This window comes from Cetorhinus maximus, chromosome 31 (genome assembly GCF_964194155.1).
Source record: "Cetorhinus maximus chromosome 31, sCetMax3.hap1.1, whole genome shotgun sequence".
In the NCBI taxonomy this organism is placed as follows: domain Eukaryota; kingdom Metazoa; phylum Chordata; class Chondrichthyes; order Lamniformes; family Cetorhinidae; genus Cetorhinus; species Cetorhinus maximus.
The window spans coordinates 18,410,932-18,431,615 of NC_135909.1; the positions used below are offsets into that span (position 1 = coordinate 18,410,932).

General features: G+C 44.1%; 1 protein-coding gene across 1 annotated transcript in view; it reads left to right on the plus strand.

Moving 5' to 3' along the window:
- Positions 1–20,684, plus strand: part of LOC144670308 (histone H2B-like) — a 518,579-nt gene that overhangs the window by 403,522 nt on the left and 94,373 nt on the right. The window lies entirely within an intron of this gene.

Sequence of the window (20,684 nt, forward strand, 5' to 3'; positions counted from 1 at the left end):
TAACAGATAGAGATTAAAATCCATACACTTAGCAGGAACCAAAAGTTACAGGACAAAGCCCACAATCACATATCGAACAGTGAGGGAATCAGAGTAAAACCAACATTGACATAGATGAAACAAATTGGTCGAATGAGGAAAGGTTGCTCGATTTAGGCCAATACTCAGCGGAGTTGGGAAGAATGGGAGGTCATCTTATTTAAAAATATAAGTTTCCGAGGTGACTTGACGGGGCAGATTCTGGGAGGACGTTCCCCCTCATGAGGAGTCTAGAACTATGGTCCACAGCTTAAAAATAAAGTGTCTCCCATTTTAGACTGCAATGAGAAGGATTTTTTCTCCCAAAGGATGATTAGACTTTGGAATTCTCATCCACGGAGAGCAGTGGAGGCTGGGTCATTGAATAAATTCAAAGCTGTGTTGGACTGATTTCTGATTGACGAGGGAGTCGAGGCTTTGGGGGCCAGGCAGCAAAGGCCACAGTTATATCAGCCATGGTCTTATTGAATAGTGGAGCATATTCCAGGGGCCAAATGACCTACTCCTGGTCCTATTTATTATGTTCTTAAAAAATAAGATTAAATGTGACAATTGCATGAGAGAAGTTAATAAGAATAGTGTATATCCCACAATTACATGACAGAAAATGATAGGCAGACTAAAACCCACACTCATAACAGAAAATGGCAGGTAAAGGGCATGCTCACACATCAGACACTGACCAATTCAGTATAAAAGGCACATTGACATTCCAGAAATGGATATTATAATACCATAAAATGCCCACTCATCTCAAAACAAAACAAGAGATACAGAATAAAGCCCACACTCTCAAACTACAGAAAGACACAATGTGAAACTAAACTCACTGGCAAGCAACCAACTTGTCCAAAATAAAACACTTACACATATGCTAGAAATTAACAGGGATGATGTAAGACCATCACTGGCTCAGCACAAACTGACAGCTGCATTGTGCAAAACACTCACACCTACCAAACCTGACAGGTAGATTGTCAAAGTCACATTCACATATGAGAAACTTATAGACACAGGGAGTTTAAAAAAAACACTCATTCACACATACCTGACACTGCCAGAAACACAGTAAAGCCACACTCAAAATAAGAAACTAGAAGCTGCAAAAAAAAAACACCCAATTATGCCAAATATTGATATGCACAGGGTAAAAAAAACCTTCACATGTCAGAAATGAGCATGTACAGACAAATTGCACACCATACCACAGACTGAGAAATATGGAGTAAAAAAAACACTTTCCATACCAAATACCAACAGTACAGAATAAAGTACAAAATTACCTACTGACAGACAAGGAGTAAAACCCACACACACACATCAGTGATTGATGGAAACAAAACCTGCATTCACTGAACAGAGATTGGCAAATACAAACAAAGACAGATCATCACGTATCAGGAACTGACAATAGCAGATGAAAAGCCACATCCACATTTGGGAGGTGGAAAGAGACAGAGTCAAACCCACACTCATGTAGCAGAGACTGACAGGTGCAGATTAAAATACAGACTGACATAGGAGAGACTGACAGGAACATAGGAAAACACTTCCTTTGAAGCTGCATGGTATGGAGATTTAAAAAAACATAAATTGGAGATTAAATGTTATGAATTAATTGTTGTAATCAACTGCCACAAACTGACATAGATTAAAAGTTTTATCCAAATATCAGTTACTGATAGGCCACATTCACATAGCTACAGAGGACAAATATCTGAAGAGACAGAATAGAAATCCAATTGCTGAATAGCGGGAAAGGGAAGAAATTAGAAATGTGTGATCCATTTCACTGCTGAATGTGGACTACAAAATTCTGTCCAAGGCCATTTCCAATGGGCTCTGGGGCTGGTGATCCACCCTGACTAGATCTGCGCTGTACATGGCAAGAAGATATCTGATAGCCTCTCACTACTCAGGGAAATAATTGCAGGATGGGGGCGACTGGAGACCTACCTCATCAGCTTGGGCCAGGAGAAGGCCTATGGCAGAATATCACACGCCTACTTGATGGATCTGCCCTCCAAAATGGAGTTTGGAGAGGGAATCTGCAGTTGGGTCCAGCTGCTCTACAGAAACTTCAGTAGTGCAGTTTCAGCCAATGGGTGAGAATTGGAAATCTTTCTGATAAATCTGAAGCACTCTCTCCCCTCTCCTGTTCATATTTTGCATAGAACCTTTTGCTGAGTCCATCAGGAAGGATTCGGGTATAAGAAGGGTGACAATCCCAGGCAGCGGAGGAACTCAGGTCAAAGCCTCCCTGTACATGGACAACGTCATCGTCTTCTGCTTGGATCCACTGATAGTGTACAGACCTGTGATTGGTTCAAACTGGCCTCGGGAGCCAAGCTAAATTGTGGCAAGAGTGACATCATGTTCTTTGGGGACCTAGGCTGACCATTCCTTTGTCCCCTTCACTGTCAGGTCAGGCTGCCTGAAGGTGCTGGGGATATGGTCCTGGGCATGGACTGGAGACTGAAAGGAGCAAGAAGCTATGGTCAAAGAAAAACTGGGCATGCGGGAGCAACGCTCCCTCTCCATCACTGCTAAGAAACTGGTCATCAGGTATGAAACACTCTTGGTGTTGTACATGGTGCAGGTTTGGCCCTTTCATCACTCCTACACTGTGGTGATCACCAAAACTATCTTCTGCTTTATCTGAAGGTTGAAAACGGACCATGTTCACAGGGACATGGCATACAAACCTCTAGATAAATGGGGACAAAATGTGACCAACATCGCCCTCATCCTAATGGTCCTGTTGTGTGTGGCTGCATCAAGCTGTGCATAGACCCTCGGGAAGCAAACAGCAAGTGTCAATATGTGCTGAGGTTCTACCTGACCCGGTGTCACGAGGATGGGTCACTTGTGGAAAATTTTATGCAGAGAAACATCTTTGAGGACAGCTCCATCCAGCAGTGGTACCCACGTAATGATCTACAGGTACAGCAGGATAAGGCGATGGTAGATTCTGTCAGATAGCCTGCTCAGTGAACTATCAAAGTATTTTGGCAGAAAGCCTCATCACCAGAACTTTCAAACAACCTCTAGGATGTTGCTTGGCTGGTGGTGAGAAAGGTCCTCCCCATCATGTCCTTCCTCCAAGCCCAAAGTCTCTCCCCTTCTGCTCATCACACTCGGTGGCTGTAGTGGAGAAGAAACCATTGTTCTGCACCTTCTGGGATGTACCTTTTCCAAGAAGGTCTGGCTAGAGATGCAGTGGTGTTTGTCGAGGTTCATCCTGAGCAGCTCTGTGATGTAGGACTCAGTGCTCTATGGCCTGATCCCAGGGACGCACACCAAGATAAACATCAACTGCAGCTGGAGGATCATCAGCTCTTTGGTCTGCCCGAAACTTGCCTATCTTTTGAGTGATATAGACTGGCACATTGCAAGATCCAAGACTATGTGCTGAGGAACACATTAAAGCTTGGAACAGCCACCACAGAGGTTCAATGGGGAAATGTCACTGCTGAATGCCTTTCACCCATAGTGCACTGAGGACCTGAAGAATTTTATAGCACCCCTGGGGCTGTATGCCTGACATTGATTGTACTTTGTGAATATCAAGAGTAACAGAAATTGGATTGATGCACCTCAGAGAGGAACTTGCTGCAGGAAGGCAAGTTGAATTCTGTTGCAGTTTCTGTAATGTTTCAGTTTGAAAACAATTGCCCTTGGGCTGTATTCCTGACATGGAACATATATTATAAACATCAGGGGAATTACAACTGTGGAGAGGCACCTAGGGGTGGGGACACGTTGAACTTTGTTGCACTTGCGGTAATTTTCAAGTTGAAATGGTTTGCAATGTACTCCTACACATTTTATGAATAAAGTTTATTTCTGGAGGCAAATAAAGAAGAGAAGAAGGAAACAGCTACCAAGAAAGGGTGAAAGAAACCTCTGAGTAAAGGACAGGAATATTCAGGAAAATTTGGGGAAGGAGAGTTACTCCATCTACATCTACAAAGTGATGAAGCAGGTTCACCCCGACACCGGCATCTCCTCCAAGGCCATGAGCATCATGAACTCGTTTGTGAACGATATTTTCGAGCGCATTGCAGGTGAGGCTTCCCGCCTGGCCCATTACAACAAGCGCAGCACCATCAGTTCCTGGAGATCCAGACCGCCGTGCGCCTGCTGCTGCCCGGGGAACTGGCCAAGCACGCCGTGTCGGAAGGGACAAAGGCGGTGACCAAGTACACCAGCTCCAAGTAAAACCCGGCAATGGACTGAAAAACATTCAAAACACAACGGCTCTTTTAAGAGCCACCCACAATCTCCCTGAAAAAGCTGCACCATCTTTTCCCATATTGAGTTAATGATAAATATCTTGCTGGAGGTTTGTAGGTCAATTTTCCAATGTTTTCCAATCCAGTCACATGTTTCTCCAAAATGCAGTTTCTCTCCCAGCGGAATGTCAGTTTCTCTATTCAGTGTTTGTGATGTAAACTGAACATTGGTCCCTGACCCTTTGTCCAATTTCTTGGCCTCACCTGTTAATGTTCCACCTCCTCCCACTCAGTAAAGGGAATGTGTCAGTCTTCTCCTTTTCCAGTGTGTTTACTTATTGGGAAATGTTAATTCATTAACTTTAAACCGCTGGAGTGCAGAAACTTTAATGTTACTTTCTAACTTCTTGCACCAGAAGCCTGGACTCTGGATTCACTCCCTCGGCTGCTCCTGTCACCAGGCATCAATCTCTAATCTGTGATGTGTTATCTTTACAATGATTGAATTGGACTGGGTCCCGTTACAGAATGTTGTGAATGGGTCTTCCTACCTGCCCATTACAGACAGTTTCACATAGAAGAAACAATCAAACTGAATTTGGAGTGAATTTTAAAACCGAAGCAAAGTTTCACTAAAGTGGTCCCTGGGATGTGGTGATTGGCCTACGATGAGATGCTGATCAAATTGGGCTTTTTTTTCTCTCTAGTGTTTGGAAGAATGAGAGGTGATCTCATTGAAACATACAAGATTCTGAATGGGGCTTGATGCGGTAAAAACTGGGAGATTGTTTCTGCTGATTGGGGAATCTAAAACACGAGCACTGTCTCAGATAATGATCATTTAGGACTGAGATGAGGGGAAATTTCATCACTGTGAATCTTTGGAATTCTCTGCTCAGGGTTTCCAATGGCAGCTTCCTATGTAAACATGTCATGCTGCAGTTCACCAACCTCACCAGTGGAGGTGTTGCAGTAATTCATCAAACCCCTGGAGTCAGACCACTCAGCACAGAGACTGGGATCTTCCTGTGCTCCATGTGTGGGTTTCAGTGCCTGGGTGAGAGCACCTCACTGAGCACAGGCTGGGAATAGAGACTGTGTGCCCGTGTGTCTCTGCACCACACCTGGTGAAAGTAGCTCATTCAGCACATACAGGGCTGGGATTTCCCTGTACTCTCTCTCAGGCTCAGTTTACTCTGAGTGGATATCCCTCATTCTTTGGTTTGAGTTACAGCTTCTCTCTTACAGTTAGTCTGGGTGTTCCTGACTGAGCAGAATGCCCCTATCCTGTCACACACACCGCACATATTGAGGTGGATGTGCTGCCTCCCCAGATACAGGTGATCAAGAATTCACGTCTTCGCTACACTCGTTAACTTTACTGACCCCTAGTCCTTGAATCATCATTGATTTCCGTGGAATGTCAGGTACATTATCATCTTCATCTGCTGTGAACACTGACCTGACAGTGGAAAGGCATTGGAGGAGGATGGTGAAGTCAACAATGTCAAAGGTTGAGAAGGATGAGGAGGGATTGATCAGCTGGGTCAGACTGCACTCACCTGCTCCCATTCTAATCTTTCCAGAGTATCACCTGCAATGGCTTCTCTTCCCAATCCTGCTCTGTTACCTCTGGAATCCCCCAGGGATCTATCCTTGGCTCCTCCTATTTCTCATCTATAAGCTGCCCCTTAGTGACATTATCTGAAAACACAGTGTTAGTTATCACATGTATGCTGATAACACCCAGCTCCACTTCACCATCACCTCTCACAACCCCTCCACTGTCATTAAATGATCAGACTTCTTATCCGACATGCAGTACTGGATAAGCAGAAAATTCCCCCAACTAAATATTCAGAAGACCAAAGACCACACTACAAATTCCATTCCCAGTCACTGACTCTATCCCACTCCCTGGTCACAGTCTGAGACTGAAACAAACTCTCATAAACTCGGCACCTCACTTCACCCTGAAATGAGCTTCTGACCACATACCAGTTCCTTCACCAAGATCACCTATTCCCAGGTCTGTAACATTGCACATTTTATTTTAATGTGAGTGTCGCTGGCTAGGCCAGCATTTATTGTCCATCCCTAATTGCCCTTGAGGCTCACATGTAGGCCAGACCAGGTAAGCACGGCAGATTTCCTTCCCTAAAGGAAATTAGTGAACCAGATGGGTTTTTACAACAATTGACAATGGTTTCATGGTCATCATTAGACTTTTTTTTATACTGAATTCAGTATCCACCATCTGGCGTGGTGGGATTTTAACCAAGAGTCCCCAGGACATTACCCGAGGTCTCTGGATTACCAATCTAGTTAATTACCAATAATTACCAAAACCACTATGCCACAACCTTCCCATGTCACCATGCCTCAACTCACCTGTACCTGAAACCTTCATCCACTGCTCAAAACCTCGCCCATGCTTTTGTTACCTCTAGATTTGACCATTCAAACACACTCCCGGCCAACCTCCCATTTTTCACCCTCCAGAGAGTGAAGCTCATCCAAAACTCTGCTTCCTGGATCTGAGTTCTCTCCAAATGGCGGTCACCCATCACTCCTGTGCATGTTAACCTATACCGCATCCTGGTCTCAATTATAAAATTCTCACCCTTGTTTTGAAATTCCTTCATGACCTCACCTCTCCCTATCTCTGGAATCTCCTCCAGCCCGACAATGCTCTGAGAAATCTGAGCTCCACTAATGTCAGGACATCCCTGATTTTAATCACTCCACCATTGGTGGCTGTGCCTTCAGCTACTGGGCCCTAAGCTCTGGAATTCCCTCCCGAAACCACTCTGTCTGTATCTTGCTTTCCTCCTTCCCCTACCTGGATCCCATTCCCTCCATTTGTTTCCCCCTTCCTCTCCCCCGGGTTCCTCCTCTCTCACCCTCTGGCTTTACGCAGTCCAGTTGCTGTTTTAATTGGCATCAGTGAAATGTAGTTTCTGTATTTCCCACAGCAGTGACTACACTTTAAAAGGAATTCATTGTCTGTAAAGCTCTTTGGGATGTTCTGAGTTTGTGAAGGAGAATACATACATGCAATGTTTTGTTTTTTTCATAGAAACATAGAAAGGAGTCACAGAAAACACTGAAGAGGCCATTCAGCCCATTTTGTATGTGATGGCCGCACCCTCTGAAACCCGTCTACAGCCCTGCACCACTGAACGAGCCCCAACCCCCCTCCCATCAACACTGCACCCCCATCTCCTCCTCCTGATCTCCTTCCCCACCCACTGAAACTCTTCCCCACCTGGTAAAGCCCTTTCCCCAGCCTCTGACCCATTGGGAAAGGATCAGCTTTGTAATCTGAGGGCCGAGGATTCCAGTCCCTGTCTCGCTGCTGCTTCCAGCCAAACTTGGTCAATTCCCAGGAAGCCATGAAAAGTGAGCAATTCCCGCTGAATTCTCCTGCTCCCTCAATGGGAGTGAAGGAGATGCTCCTTCAATCTGCAACAATGTCCATCTTATTGAAATGGCAGCAGCCAGTGTGATTTTTTCCTGACTAACAAGGGAGTGAAAGGTTATGGGGACAGGCGGAATGTGGAGTTGAGGCCGCGATCAGATCGATCATGATCTTATCAAATGGCAGAGCAGGCTCGAGGGCCTGATTGACCGACTCCTGCTCCGAATTCCTATCTTCATATGTTCGTACGTTCGAAAACATTCCTCTTCCCAACCCCTTCTCCGCCCCCTTAGCTACTGATCCTTCCTTTGAAACCCTTCCCCACCCCATGAACCAATTCCCGACCCACTTTCCTCATCCAATTAAACCCCTTCCATAGCCTTCGCTACTTCTCCCGCCTCTGATATTTGTGAGATAGCTTGCTCTGTGGATGGTCAGAGTGCTGACACCCTAAGACCCCTATCTTCTCTCAGATCACACATCAACCTTACCCCTTTTATTTTTAATTAAAACTCAGGCATCCCTCCCTCCCCTCGACCTGTACACATTCACTCTCTGTCCTGAAGGGCAGTCCAAGGGATTTTTCTCAGATTGGACCCCACCAGACCCACAATCTCAGACCAGAGAGAGTGAAATGAAAGATCGGACATTTATATCGAACCTTTCCTGTCATGAGAAAAGTCCACAGAGTTTCACAGACTGGGGATTGCTTCTGAAGTACTGACACTGTTTTATAGGAAACATTGCAGCCAATCAGCTTTCAGCAAAGTCTCACAAAGAGTGAATGAGATTTGACGGGGTGAGGAGTTTCTGGTCATATTGGTTGAGAGAGTGATGTTGTTCCAAGACACTGGGAGAACTGCCAGCTCTTCAAATAATGTACCAGATATAACCTTTGGCATTAACAGGTAGACAGGGTCTCAGTTTAACTTTTCATCCAAAACATGACACCTCCAACAGTGCAGCACTCCCCCAGTGCTGGTCTGGATCTACTGGAGTGGGACATCAACCCACAATTTGTTCACTCAACTCCCAACTGAGGCAGAGTGACAATGGATAAATTAACCACTTCTCTTATCTACACAATCTGTGTTCTCACAGCCCAATCTGTGTGAAAGCTGCAGTATTAATCAATTTAAATAAACCTGTCTTAAACCCGCTTACTCTCACTCCTTGCCCTCATTATGAAAAGCTGACTCATGCCTGAGGATTGATCCCACAGACACCTCCAGTATCGCTCCGAATTCCTCATTCTTCACCTGTTAGACTGGACAGTGCGTGTGGAGGAAAGGGACTGAGGGAACTGCCGACTCTGTCCTCACACACAATCTGCACTCTCACACTGCAGCAGGTAGCAGCGATGGGGAGCAGCTACTGGGAGTTACTCCTCTGTGCTTCCCGGGTACTGAGGCCAATTACAGAGTCTCCCAACTGAGTAACTCATCCGGCTGTGATCCACCAACTCGGCACTGCCCTTTTCTTGCTGGTCTATTTGGATCAGCCCTCAACACCCACCATCCCCTCCAGCCGCTCAGATAGTGACTAATCATTCAGGGAATTTACCTGTGCAACTGGTTTACATTAAATTCTTCAGTCTTTCATAAATAACAATTCAACCAATTATATTGTGATGTTCAAACAATTAAACTGTGAAATTGAAAGAGAATAATGTAGTTTGAAAAGAATCCTCTCTGAACACTGGCTGTGAAGGGATTGGGGAAATGTGCCGGTGTTTACTATCAGGATGGAGAAACCCATTCCCTGCAGTCGGACTTGCCTGAGTCAGGAGCAGAAATTGAATCAGCAGGAAAAGTGTTTTCATTATATTCCATGGAGTTCCTCAGAGTCAGTATCAGGATGCTGGAGTAGAAATGTTCTGTATCTAATCTCGGAGAGTTTGCTGTTTTTATAATCACACACACACACACACACACACACAATGAGTCACTCACTGAACTTATTATGGGTAAAAGGTGTTGTCCTTCTTCCTCTATACTCATTTTCATGAGTGTAGCCTTCAGGCAAGAGCTCACTGTGAGGTTAGCTTGCTGAATACCTGAAAGGGGGAAAAGCAGTTTTGCATGGCTACTGTTCCAGCGAGCCTGCCCCTCTTAAAGGGGAACTGCACTAATTGTAAGGAAGCTGCTGCCGATTTGCAAAAATTGCCTGTAAAACAAAGCACTCAAAATGGGGCGACACGGAAGAGAAAGGGATCCCAGGTTCTTGGAGGCAGCTCTAAAGGCAACAGTCCAGGGCTTGGATGGAAGAGAGACCCCACTTCTCTACAGTGTATGGGGAACTGTGGGGTGGGGGTGTTCTGTGCCGGAGGCCCTAAAGCAACACCATCAGAAGGCAATTATGGTGGTCAGTTCCCAGAGTCTAACCCCAATGAGCTGACAGCAGGGTCACCTGAAGCTCAATTCCCTCACTTTGGTCAGGAATGATGATGTCATAGAGCACAGAAGAGTCCAAGCCAGCTCTGTGTAGGGCAATCCAGCCAGTCCCATTGACCTGCTCGATGACCATATCCCTGCATGTTTAATTCCCCCAAGTGTTCAAACAATTTCCTTTTGAAACCATTGTATATCTCTGCTTTTACTAACCTCGAAGGCAGTGACTTCCAGGTCATCACCACTTGCTGAGTCAAAAATAAAATGTGCTTCATTTCTCCCTCCCCCAAACTCTACAACCCCCCCCTCCCCGCCCCCATCCTCAATGTCTCTTGACATAATCTGTAAATCTGTGTACCTGAGTTCTTGTACGATTTGCTGATGGGAACAGGTTTTCTTGTCTACCTTATCTGACACTGTCATAATCCTGTCCACTTCTATCAAACCTACTCTCGATCTCCCTTTCAGCATGGAGAACAACCCCAGCTCCAACCTCCAGCTTCTCCAACCTAACCCTCCAGCTGAAATCCCTTATCCCTGGAACCATTCCGGGAAATCTCCTCTGAACCCTCTCGGGGACCCTCACTTCATTCCTAAAGCATGGTGACCAAAACTGGAAGCAATAGTCTAATTGTGGCCTAACCAGGGCTTTATAAATGTTCATCATAACTTCCCTGTTTTTGTACTCAATACCTCTATTTATGAAGCCCAAAGTTCCAAATGTTTTGCTAATTATTCTCAAAACCTCCTGCCACCTTCAAAGACCCATGTACATAAACTCCCACATCCCTATGACCTTGCATACTATTTTGCACTGATTTCCTCCCCCATCCCTTCTTCCAAAATGCATCACCTCAAACTTCTCTGTATTAAATTCCATCTCCCACTTGCCTGCCCATTCTACTAGTCTATCTCTGTCCTGTTGTAGTCGATTGGTATCATCCTGACTGTTTGCCACATCTTCATGTGACATTCCTTAAACACCACAGCAGCCACCTCTCACACTGCTTCATACACCACACTCCCATCACTCACCCATTAGCAATCCCGGGCGGTCAGGACTTGGGTCTAACATTCAGATGCTCCGCCTCAAACACTCAGAAATGCTGCCAACCTCGCACACAGGTCTCACAGACTCCACACAACTCCACCTCCTCCAACTGTGATACCCACATCACTCAAACACAAATCACTCAAACACTCAGCACACTCACTGACATTCTCTATTCGATCTTTCACAGGACAATGTGATCCATAATCACAGGGAGCGGAGCAGAATCAGAGGAGGACATGCACGCCTGCATCACCTGAGCCCTCTGGAGGAGGCAGTGATCTGTATCATGGAAGCAGCTGTTACAGATGCCGCTGCATTGAATTATAGACAGCTGATCTGGGTGCTCTGATTTATCCGAAGGGAAACTAGGTTTGAAATGCTGAGTACATAAATATGGCTGAAGTTTTAGAATGTGAGGTGTGAAGAACATTTGCATTTTTAGAGAAACCAAAGTCGTGAATTTCAAAGAGATTGTAAGATGCTACACCGAGCCAACAGAGGTTAAGCCAAACAGTGTGTTCATATTTCCCAAAGATTACTGATAATGGGAGTACTATGGAAGATTTATATTATGGAAAAAGTAAAGTTGCAAAGACATATTGGAACAATGGGATTTACGTTAAAATGCGAGAAACCTGTATAAAACAGATGAGGTCATATGTGAGAAGAAGGGTTCTAAGGTCTAACAAGTGTGAAAAGCCTCGAGCCTCTGTGTACCAAGGTGCTGTCTCCAGGAACTGAAGCTAAGAGAATCCATTTTAAATATTGCTGTCCAGGGTATTGTCTGCTTTGCCTGGGTCTGTTGAAATCTATGTTGTTTTACTGTTGCCTTACCGGAGGTGTAACTGTGAGCTAGATTAATTAGGGATTCGAGGAGTTATTATAGTCGTAATTTTTAGTCCTATGTATGTGCTTAAAATTGTTTATTTTATTAATAAATGTTTAATTTAGTTTGGTAAAAACCCTCTAAGACTCAGTTGCCTTATTACTACTGAATTCAAGGCACGCATCTCGAAATAAAAAAAACAAATTGCAAGAACAGCTGTGGCAGAGTTTCAAGTTTCTGAGATTGGAGCAGCTCAGCATTTACCATCACTGGGCCATAATACATGTAAAAATGCAGGCAGCCACAGCAACTAGTACTCCATGGGGTCTCAGTTGGCTGGAAAGCTGGTGTGAAACAGGTTGTTGTCAACAACACAGGATTCAATCCCCGCTCCAGCTGGGGTAGATTCAGGAGCTGCCTCTTTACCCTTCCCATAATGGAGATTGTGATGTTGTGGGTCAGTCTGCCTGCGGGCAGAGAGCTCAAGAAGAAGATGTGTTTTAATAGTGGCTGCGCTGTATCTTTCTCATGCAATTTATTTCTCCTGAAGTCCACTGCTCTCCATTTGAAATAATTCCCACTGCTGTTCTATCTCTTTGTCCAGTAATATTCTTTCCAGTTTATCTTTCCAAGTTGTATTCCCATCTCCTAATATTAAGCTTTTTCTATATATTACATTTCTGCCTTTCCTTACTAGAATCTTCTTCAATTATTGTATAAGTTTTATTTGGCTGTGAGTATTATTGCCTCGATTTTCACTGAAACTTTAATGTTTTTATCTGTTCTGCTTCATGTTAAACTCCTAGATGCAGCAGTGAGTCATCTCTTGTTGGGCTTCCGAGGTTCTGGGGAAGAAATGCAGCCTGAACGCAGGGTAACTACCCAATTCCAGTTTTCAACTTTCCCGACATCTTCCTGACAAAACACTTGCTTTGAAATCTCCCATGATTTTTATGCTCTGAATTTTACTCATTCCATTGATTTGTTTAAATATTTCCCTCCAATGCCTTTCCAATATTATCTATCCTGTAGAATGGTGTTTTTTATGTTATTGAACCTGGATGGTCTTCACTCTTCCTTGTGCTTCACCCTGTGTACTGTATGGAGATAAGCTCCACAGATCAGTATCAACTCACTGCCAGCTATTCAAATGTTTCAGATGAGTTTGTAAACTGAATGTACTAATTCAGTTAAAGAGATAGCCAGACAAAAATAAAGGAAAAAAAAGAACAAGGTTAATCAGATATACCAAGCAAAACACATCACAGGCATGTGGACATGAAGAAAACATCCGAAATCAGAGCAGGAGTGGGCTACTCCAGAGCCTGTGCTGCCACTCAGTATGATAATGGCCAACATTTTACCTTATCTCCACCTTCCTGACCTACCCCCATATCCCTTTATCACCTTGCTATCCAAACATCTGTCAAATTATCTCTTGAATATACTCAATGCCTGGGATAAGAAATGCCAAAGATTCACAACCCTTTCAGTGAAGAAATTTATCTTAATCTTAGTCCATAATGGCTGACCCACAATATAAGACTGTGTCCTGTGGTTTTACATTCCCCAGGCAGCACATGTACATAAGCTGGTGGCTATATCGCCTAGTGATGATGTCATGAATTGAATGTAGGAGATGGGGAGGGAGATGGTGCAGCAAACATTGGAATCAAATGCAAATGTTCCTCTGGATTTTAGCAAAATGTTGCAGTTCTTGAAGCCACTAACGGAGCCTGGAACATCCAGGCCAGCTCATTAAAAACAGGGAATGGAGAAGCTGAGCTCATCACATATAATGTGCTTGGAGCACAGGGTGGGTTCATGTGGAAACTGACCAGATGCATGAACAATTTTGACAATTTATAAAAGCAAAAAACTGCGGATGCTGGAAATCGAAAACAAAAACAAAAATACCTGGAAAAACTCAGCAGGTCTGGGAGCATCCGTGGAAGGGAGCACAGTTAACGTTTTGAGTACGCATGACTCTTCAACATGACTCTTTGAGTCATGCGGACTCGAAACGTTAACTGTGCTCCCTTCCATTGATGCTGCCAGACCTGCTAAGTTTTTCCAGGTATTTTTGTTTTGTTGACAATTTATAAGGTAGACTTGGGAAGAGAGAGAGAGTGACAGAGAGTGGGGGGATGGGTGGGGAAGGAACAGAGTGAAATAAAACAAGACAGAGTGAAGACAGAGGATTACAGAGTGTGAAGAAGAAAATAAATGTAACTGAGAGAGAGCAAGATAGATTCTTAGCAAGAGAAGAGAGAGTGAGACACAGTGAACGAGGTATGGAAAGACAGGAGGGAGAAAGGAGATAGTGGCAGAGAAGGCAAAAGATGGAGAATTTGGAAGAGAGGAGAAAATGGTAATCGAAGCAGAGAGAAGGGGGAGAGACCGAGAAAGTGAGATGGCTATAGAGAAAGGGGAGAGCGAGAGGTGCAGAAATAGTGATAGAGAATGAATTGGGACTGAAACAATCAGAAAGGGAGATATAGCAGTGGCAGAGATGAGGGGCCTCACTCTAATGTTAGGGAAATACCATCTTCAGGATTCACCCACCTGAAGAATTAGTTCTCTCGATCCTATTTAATCCTATAATCAGCTCAAACATTTCCAAATATCATCTCTTAATCTGTTCTAGTTAAAGTGAGTACAACACTAATTTACACAATCAATTCTCATTGTTTAATCCTTTAAACTTCAGTATTAGTCTGGAGAAACTGTGCCCTGCACCCCATCCTAAGCACCTTGAGGTGTGGGGTTTAGATCTGAATTCATCTGTCCCAGTGGGCTCTTCCTTCTCTGTTTTAGCATACAGGGATGTAATTCATCTAGTTCCAATGATTTACCATTTCCATGTTTCACTGCTCTCCCCTCCTTTCTTTGTTAGATGTCTTGAAATCTACTTGGAATGACATTAATCCATGTGGTCAGTTTACCTGGTTAAAAACTGAGGCCAAGTAACTATCCAATATTTCTCCCTAAACTCTGTCATTACCTGAGCTTTTTCTTGTGCATCCTTCTGAGACTCTTTCCATATTCTCATTTGCCCTTTGTTGTTTCTGTGTCCATCGGATATTTTCCTATTTGATTTTATATTCCTTCATAACTTAATCCTGGAGCTTCTCATTGACCAGCTGTCTAACCTCTTGGTTTGTCCATTTATCATCCTCTCCTTTATTGTCAACGTCCTTCAGCACAGGCCTTTTACTTTAATTTCAGTTTTGCCCTGATCCCTTTATTTATCCAGGGAATTTCACTATTGGATAATTGGTTCCTGTTCTAGCAGAATGTATTTCTCCTGTTGTTGCTTGATCACTGCTGTTCTATCTCTTTGTTCATCAATATTCTGTTTGGGTTTATCTTCATAAGTTATATTCCCAACCCTCTGGAACTATTTTATTGTAATTTACTATTTTTGGCTTTTCTTCTTTACATTTTTCTCAATCGTTTACTCAAACCTGGTTGTTCTGTTCGATGATTGATTTGAACTGTGCTGACTTCTCATATCTGCTCTGGTTTATTCCTCAATGACCAGACCCATCACCACTGCCTTGCTGGACTTCCTATCTACTGGGTAAGTCCTGAACACACTGTAAATATTCCATTCCCTTTCCTACCTTTTCTTTCCAGATCATTTGCTGTAGTTTCAATCTCACATGATTAATCACCTATAAATTTTATTCATTTCGTAACTTTGTTTAGCTATTTTCCTCTAATGCCCTTCCATTAATTTGCTAAATGGCCTTTTTCATGTTTTTTAACAAGGCTGCGATTTGGCCTCCCCTGAGTGGTTTGTGAGCTATATGGAAATACACCCAGCACATCAGCAGCAATGGCTTGCAAATTATTCAAATATTTAAGATCAATTTGCAAGTTGACCAAACAGCTTCAGTTACAGAGACGGTTGTCAAAGAAAAGGAAAACAAGTTTTAGAAATGCCCAGAACAAAGCACATTGCAGAGAGATGAGCATAAGAACATTAGAAATCGGAGCAGCGGTCAGGCACTCAGCCCTTCCCTGCTGTTCCCCCATTGAATACAGTACAGCGGATCCATTACCTTAACTCAATGAAGTGCACCTCCCCACTCTATCTCCAGGTCTCTTATTATTGAAACATCTTATTGATTTCAGTTTGAATACAGACAGTAGCTGAGCACCCCTAGCTCTCTGGGGGAGACAATTCCAAAGATCCAAAATACTCGGAGTGAAAAAAATGTCCAAAGTAGCTGAAACTTATTGTGTGAGTGTGTGTCCTAGTTTTGGATTCACCAGCCAGCTTTAGCGGGCAGATATATCACACGAAGTTGGATAGGAAATGTGTCGATAAAACGTTCGAGCAGGACAGGATAGGGGTAATGGCTCAAACAAACATTCTTTATTCATAAGCACAGAATCTGAGGAACAAACTGAATGAATTGCAGACACAAATACAACTTGAAGGATATGACATGGTTGCCTCTATAGAGACCAGGTTCCATGACCATCAGGACTGGGAACTAAATATGCCAGATAATTAGGTCTACAGGGAGATAGGGAAAATGGTAGAGGGAGAAGAGTAACCTTAACTGTTGCAGATGAAATTGGTTCCACCATAAGAGAGGATATGTGCTGAGATCAGCAAGGAGTGGAAGCTTTATGGATAGAATTAAGAAATGGAACATTTTTAACACTTTAGTTGAAGTTGTGTATATGTCTCCTGGTAGTAGCCTGGAAGTGGCAGTTTGTATACATGCTGAGATTAGGCAAGCATGTAGCAAAGGAAGAATGGTTTCATTGGGGGATTTTAACTTCCATGTATATTGGGATAAGAATAACACTTATCAGAAATGTGGGGAGATTCTGGAGTGTGTCTGGGATAGATTCCTGTCAGAGAAACAGCAAGAGTGGGTGATTACATTAGACCTAACAATGATGGATGGACCAGAGTTAGGTAACAGCCTAAAGGGCTTCTTGAATTCATTCATGGGATGTGGGTATCGCTGGCTAGACCATCATTTGTTGTCCCTATCTAATTGCCCTTGAGAAGGTGATGGTGAGCTGCCTTCATGAACTGCTGCAGTCCATGTGGTGTAGGTACACCCACAGTGCTCTTAGGAAGGCAGTTTGTGGATTTTGACCCAGCGAAGGTGAAGGAAGGGTGATATAATTCCAGGTGAGGATGGTGTGTGGTTTGGAGGGGAACTTGCAGGTTGTGGTGTTACCATGCATTTGCTGCTCCTGTCCTTCTAGGTGTTAGAGGTGGCGGGTTTTTAAGTTGCTGGTGAATGAGCCTTATGGGAGTTGCTGCGGAGAATCTTGTAGGTAGACTGCTGCCATTGGGGATGGTGGTGGAGAAAGTGAATGTTGAAGTGGTGGATAGAGTGCCAATCATTGTGGACTTTGTTCTGGATCGTGTCAAGCTGTTCTCATCCAGGCAAGTGGACAATATTTCATCACGCTCCTGACTTGTGCCTTGTCAATGGTGGACAGACTCTAGGGAGTCAGGAGGTGAGTTACCCGCCACAGAATTCCAAGTCTCTGACTTGCTTTTGTCACCATATTATTTATATGGCTCATCCAGTTCAGTTTCTATGTAATGGTAACACCCCCAGGATGTTGATAGTCAGGGATTCAGCAAGCGTAATGTCATTGACTGTCATGGGGAGATGGTTAGATTCTGTCTTGTTGGAGATGGTCATTGTCTGGCACTTCTGTGGTGTGAATGTCACTTGCCACTTGTCAGCCCAAGCCTGAATCTTGCCCAAGCCTTGCTGCATGTGGACATGGACTGTTTCAGTGTCTGAGGAGTCAGGAATGGTGCTGAACATTGTGCAATCAGCAGCGAATATCCCACTTCCAACCTTATCATAGAGGGAAGGTAATTGGCCATTGATGAAGCAGCTGAAGATGGTTGGGCCAAGAACACTATCCTGTGGAACTGCAGCAACAATGTCCTGGGGATGAGATGATCTCCAACAACCACAACCATCTTCCTTTATGCTGGGTATGGGATCAAACAGTGGACAGTTTTTTTTTACCTTGATTCCCATTGACATCAGTTGTGATAGGGCTCCTTGATGCCACATTCAATCAAATGTAGCCTTGGTGTTAAGTACAGTCACTCTCACCTCACCCCTGGAGTTCAGCTCTTTTGTCTATGTTTGGAACAATGTTGTAATGAGGTCAGGAGCTGAGACACCTTAGCAGAGCCCAAACTGAACAGATTAATGCTGTGTCAGTGCCACTTGATAGCACTGCCCATGAACTCTTCCATCACTTTACTGATGAACAAGAATAGACTGAGGGGGTGATAATTGGCCGGATTGGATTTTTCCTGCTTTTTCTGGACAGGACATAACCTGGGCAATTTTCCACATAGCTGGATCGATGCCAGTGATGTAGCTGTAAATGTCTTTTGTTTAGCATGTTCTTTGTAGTTGACCAAGTCCCAGATGATATTTTCCAAGGAAACCTTGAGAACCCAGTGAGTTTCCTCATAAATGAGGCTGGAGATGTGTTTAACATTTTCACATCAAGTGAGGTGACGAATGGCAGGTTTAGTGATTCCCTGGATATTATCTCGGAGGACTTTCCGGTGCCTTTTAAAACCACCTTTGCCAAGACCTTTACCGCTTTTGCCTCTACCGGACATCATACTGGGAGACAAAGCCTTGTTATTTCTGGAACAGTTTGGCTAAGGTTGCAGCCAATTCTGGAGCACAAGCCTTCAGTTCTATTGCCGGTGTGTTGTCAGGGCCAATAGACTTTGCAGTATCTAGTGCCTTCAGCTGTTTATTGGTATCACCTGGAGTGAATCAGATTGGCTGAAGATTGGCTTCTGAGATGCTGAGGATCATCGGGGGAGGCTGAGATAAATCATCCACCTGGAGCTTCTGGCTGTTGCAAATGCTTCAGCTTTATTTTCGCACTCGTGCTGGGTTCCCCCATCATTGACGATGGGGATATTTGTGGAACCGGCTCCTCCTGAGAGTTTTTTATTTGCCAGCCAGCATTCATGCATCGACGTGTCAGGACTGCAGAGCTTACAGCTGATCCATTGGTTGTGGGATCGCTTAGCTCTCTCACTTGCTGCTAATGCTGCTGGGCATGCAAGTAGTCCTGTATTATAGCTTCACCAGGTTAACACATCATTTTTAGGTATACCTGGTGCTGCTCTGGGCATGGCCCCCTGCACTCTTCATTGTTCCAGCATTGATCCTCTAACTTGATGATAATGGTACGGTGGAGGTTGTGCCAAGCCATGAGGTGATGGTTTGTGGTTGAGTACAATACTGCTGCTGCTGATGGCCCACTACACCTCCGCCCAGTTTTGAGGTGCTGTATCTGTTCAATATCTAGCCCATTTAGCACAGTTGCATTCTTCCTCCAAATGGTGTTCAACATGGAGGAGTACTGAGTCATCAGCTGAGGGGATGGGGTTGTTGTGGAGTGGTGGTGGGGGTGCCAGTTACTGCAAGTGGTAACCATCAGGTGGTTTGTTTGCCCATTTTTAGCCTGATGCCAAGAGACTTCATGGGCACCCGAGTCAAATTTAAGGACTCCCAGGGCAACTCCCTCCCACCTGTATAGCACAGTGGCACCACCACTGGTGACAGGACATACCCAGGGTTGGTGATGACGGTGTCTGGGACATTGTCTGTAATGTATAATTCCATGAGCATGACAATATCAGGCTGTGGCTTGACTAGCCTGTGTGACATCTCTCCCAACTTTGGCACAAGCCCCCAGATGTTAGTAAGGAAGCGTTTGGAGGGTTTAGGACTGGGTTTTCCATTATAATTTCCGGTACCTAGGTTCGATGCCGGGTTGTCCATCCAGTTTCATTCCTTTTTCTGCTTTTTAACAGTTTGATCAACTGAGTGGCTTGCTGGGAGTCAACAACATCGCTGTTGGTCTGCAGTCAGGTGTAGGCCAGGCCAGCCCCGGCAGATTTCCTTCCTTAATGGTTATGAGTGAACCAGATGGGTTTTTACAACAATCGATTCATGGTCACTCTACTTTTTAAAAATCCCGATTTAATTAAATGAATTTAAATTCCACCAGCTGCCATGGGGGATATGAATCCATGGCCCCCAGGGAATTAGACTGGGTCTCTGGATTACTAGCCCAGTGACATTACCACTATTCCACCACCTCCCCATGAGAGTGCATGAGCACTTTGCCAGTGGTGATAATATGATTGAGTTCAACTCAATGCTTGAAAGGAAGAAGCATGAAACAGCTAGTAAGTTTCTCGTTTTCAGTGAGGCTGAATTCAATGGGAATGAGACAGAGATTGTCCACAGTAAACTGGGCAAATCTGTTCATGAGGAAAAAGACAAAATGGTGAGGAGGAACTGTTCAGAAAGACTTTAACATGGTGCAGAGCCAGCTTCTACCATTAACCTTCGAGAGATCTATTTGCCTAAAAAGACAGCCGTGGACAAGGAAGGAGACAAGAAACAACATGAAACTCTGCATACATAACTGCAAAGAATGGAGAGATCCTGGTGAATAGGAAAGATACAAAGAGCAGGAAATGGGAACAAAGCAGATAACAAACTCCAAAAGCGCAGTACGATAAAAACGTAATAGATTTCAAAATCAACACACAAACTTTTACAATTATATTAGGAGAAGGAGAATGATCAGAGCATGTGGGCCAATTGAAAACTGTTAGCAGTGCTGTTGTCAATGAAAACAAGGAATTTTCAGACATTGTTTCAGTATT